This window comes from Grammomys surdaster, unplaced genomic scaffold (genome assembly GCF_004785775.1).
Source record: "Grammomys surdaster isolate TR1022 unplaced genomic scaffold, NIH_TR_1.0 125612, whole genome shotgun sequence".
Lineage (NCBI taxonomy): Eukaryota > Metazoa > Chordata > Mammalia > Rodentia > Muridae > Grammomys > Grammomys surdaster.
In genome coordinates, this window is record NW_021620455.1 from 1,769,078 (window position 1) to 1,773,436 (window position 4,359).

Here is a 4,359-nt window from a genome sequence, read left to right on the forward strand (position 1 = left end):
GGAATTGAACTCAGGACCTCTGGAAGAGCAGTCAGTGCTCTTAACCGCTGAGCCATCTCTCCAGCCCCTGTAACTGAGTTTTAAAAGTATTTAGTTTTCATTATGTACTTGATGAGTCTAGAAGCGTGTCAGATCTCCTGGAGCTGGAGTTATAGGCAGTTATGTGTTGTAGGAATCAAACTCTGGTCCTCTGCGAGCACTTAACTGCTCAGCCACCTCTCCAGCTCGGCAAGTGTGTTCCAAAGAAAATTTTGCGATAACAGGATGTTTCAGCAATGGCTGTTCGTTCACACAACTTTTGTGCTGTTTTCTCTAAAGCCTGTTTAAATTGTTGCAGAATAGTTAACCCATGCAGAACCATATACCCAGTGATTAAAGAGTACTGTCATGCCACACCTACCTCTCTCAGCTGAGAGTCTGCACCTAGGACCCACTTACCACACTCCCAGTCAGCCTCACCCTTTTAAGGTTTCCCATCTTCAGTCACAACTCACTCTGAGGTCTCTCATTCTCCGGACCTGCATCCCAGCCTCTTTCTTGCTCATTATTCTCCTCTTTGAGGGAGGTGGAGGAAAACTGGACACACGAGTGCACAGAGCTCCAGGGTACAGAGAGGGCCTTTCACACTTGTCTAGGCTTGAAGAGAACACTGGTTTGCTTGCTTGGCTCCATTGGAAATGGCTTCTCTGGTATCATGAGGCCCAGCAGACACTGACCCTGTGTCTGTGTTGTCTGTATCTTTGTCAACATTGGAGGAGCTCCCCATCCCAGGTGTCCTCTCCAGGGGATTTTGCAAGTTTGATGTGAACATCATCACGAGCCCCTCAAGTCCTTTCTAGACAAGGGAAGGAAATTAAATGGGAAATGAGGAGCTGGGAGGTGGTGGTACACTCCTTTAATCACAGAACTCAGGAGGCAGAGGTGGGTGGATCTCTGTGAGTTCAAGGCCAGCCTGGTCTACAAAGAGAGTACCAAGAGAAAACACTGTCTTGAAAAGCAAAACCAGACAAAACAAAACAAAACCCCAAACAACAATATGTTTTAGGGAATAAGCAACCTGGAATAGACTCAGCCACTCCCCCAACATGCCAAATAATAATAAAGAAAAAAAAAAGAAAAACACAAACAACTATAACAATTAAAAAAAAAAAAAAAAAAAAACGAGCCGGGCAGCGGTGGTGGCGCACGCCTTTAATCCCAGCACTTGAGAGGCAGAGGCAGGCAGATTTCTGAGTTCGAGGCCAGCCTGGTCTACAGAGTGAATTCCAGGACAGCCAGGGCTATACAGAGAAACCCTGTCTCAAAAAAACAAAAACAAAAAAACAAAAACAAAAACAAAACAAAAAGAGAAAAGAGAAAAGAGAAGAAAAGAAAAGGAAAGAAAAGGAAAGAAAAGAAAAGAAAAAAAGAAAAGAAAAGAAAAGGAAAGAAAGGCTGGAGAGATGGCTCAGAGGTTAAGAGCACTGACTGCTCTTCCAGAGGTCCTGAGTTCAATTCCCAGCAACCACATGGTGGTGGCTCACAACCATCTGTAATGGGATCTGATGCCCTCTTCTGGTGTATCTGAAGACAGCTACAGTGTACTCACATATATAAAATATATTTTTAAGAAAGTTAAAAATAAAGAAGAAAACAGAAAGCATAGGGATGAGGAAAACTGGACTTTGTCCATTATGTACAGCAACATTCATGGAAGGAAGAGAGATGTCCATACTGGCCACTTGGGGTCATCCGGAGTCTCAGAGTAGCTGATCCTTGCTGAACAGTCAGCAGCCGAAGGGTTAATTCCCTTCAGTCCATTAGTTTAAGCCAACCCCTGCTGGCATAGCCCTGGTTGATTTAGGGGCCCAATGTTTCTCATTTCCAAATGAGGAAATTGCTCAGCTGGACTCCCAGGTCTCTGCAGACTCTGCCCAGGGACAGAAGTGTCCAACAGCATTTCATTTACATCCATGTGTGTCCCTGAGTGTTAACAGAGTTTTAGGGCATACACAACCTGGAATAGACTCAGCCACTCCCCCAACATGCCAATCAAAGAGACCAGCAGTGGTAAGGGGTAGAGAAATGGGGTTTCACCAGAGCAGACACATTGGGAGAGAGAGATAATGGGGTTCAGTGACCCAAGGCCATTTCAGGGAGCAAGTGGGAACTTTAAGATGTTGCAGAAAAGAGAGAAAGAGGGGTTAGGCTGAGTAGCAAATGGAGCATGTGGTCCTGGTCAGGCCAGTGGTCTGATTGGTCAGTATCTCAGTTCTGCATATATCACTTCAGGGAACCAGTTCCTAGGTGCTCACTCCCGTTCTGGGTGCAACCTTGCTGTCATGAAATCCATTCTCTTTGGGAAATGTGATAAGTCCTGCAAGTGTTGTCGTTCCATGGGCTGGTTTTGTTCCTTTCTGTGAAGATGTTTAGAGCATGCCAGCTCCCCAAGAATGTGGTGTAACTGCAGGAGTGAGGCAGGAGGGAAACACTAAAGAGATGACAATGGCCAAGAGGGAACAATAGAGTGAGTTAGTGATGCAGAGATGTATTCTCTCTACAGCTCCCAGAGATGTTGTCTAAGACAGGCATGGCGGCTCATGACTACAATCTCACCTCCTGGGTGGCTGAAGCAGGACAACTGCCAGGAGCTGGAGGCCACGTGAATAGGATTGCTTCATGTTTGAAGCCAGTCTGAGTCATATATCAAGACCCTATCTCAGAAAATAAACAGCTTGGTGTTGTCGTCTTTAATTTTGCCACTCAAAGACAGAGGTGGATGGATCTTTATGAGTTCAAGACCAGCCTGGTTTACATGAGACCATATTTATTTGGAAGGAGAGGAGGAGGGGGAGGAGGAGGAAGAGGAAAAAACCCTAGGTACCAGGATTACAAGTGTGTACCACCACCTCCGTAGTGAATCCTTTCTTATGAGCTCTTAATTTGTCCTGGTCTTTTTCTCATTACGTTTATTGTATAGCAGGAACAACTATAAATTTTTAAAAGCAAACTCAGCAAAATCTGGATCCCATGGCTCCACCAGCTTTTCATGGTCTTAGCTTCTGCATTCAATTCATGGGAGAGATTTCCAGCAAACAGCAAGTGACACTAGGTGGCTCTTAGTGTAGCATTTTGTCTAGGCCCCGCCCCGTGGCTGCTTGCCTTCTTGCTCTTGCTCTCCTGCCCTTGCCCTTCCCCTCTCCACGTGCTCCCTCTCCCCCATGCCCCTCCCCGTCCCTCTCCACGTGCTCTTGGCCAGCCTCTACTCCTCTACTCTCTGCCTTTCTCTGTCTCTCCTACCCTCTCGCCTCTCCTCCCCATGCCCTGAATGTGTGGTTGGTCCTTCAGGGGGAAGGGATGCCTCAGCGTGGGCCTGAAAAGGCACCCTTTCCCCCACACCTTACTGCACCTCCACCAAACATATTCCTTCTCTCCTTATGTTTTTATAAAAAGCAACACTTTGTACCTCGCCAGAAAGTCTCTCGTTTCTCTGAACTGGAGCTGAACTTGGGTAATTCCACAAGCAGCCGCAGAGAACAAGGGTAAAACCCAGTCACAGTGTCAGGTCAGTCTTCACTTCCTGGGTGTGCTGCAGGCGGACCCTCCAGCAACCTCCTCCTCTTACTTTCGAGGAGATCAGATATCTCTGCCCCAGGCCTCGGCTGTCCTCCCAGGAATTCTCTATTTGAGTCTAACAGGACATTCCTATAATGACCCTTAAATTCTGAACCATCTCAGGGTCAGGCTGCACACCCTTAATCTAAGCACTTGGGAGGCAGAGGCAAGTGATCTCTGAATTTGAGACCAGCTTGGTCTACATAAGAATTCCAGAACAGCCGGGCAGTAGTGGTGCACGCCTTTAATGCCAGCACTTGGGAGGCAGAGGCAGGTGGATTTCTGAGTTTGAGGCCAGCCTGGTCTACAGAGTGAGTTCCAGGACAGCCAGGACTACACAGAGAAACCCTGTCTCGAAAGACCAAACCAAACCAACCAACCAAACAAACAAACAAACAAACAAAAAACACCAAATTTTGGGGCAAGATGTCTTGACAGAATATGTTAGATCCACAAGGGAAGAACCCCCGGGACCAAGGTAGGGAAAATCAATTGGATCATAAAATCTAGAGAGTGAATTTTTTCTCCAAAGATATGGGTAAAATGTGGGGTAGGGTGGCTGGGGTCCTCATTTCATTTGTCCTCAACTGTTTTTGTTTTAAAGAATTTTTATTTTATGTATAGGAGTACACTGTAGTTGTCTTCAGACACACCAGAAGAGGGCATCAGATCTCATTACAGATGGTTGTGAACCACCATGTGGTTGCTGAGAATTGAACTCAGGACCTCTGAAAGAGTAGTCAGTGCTCTTAACTGCTGAGCCAT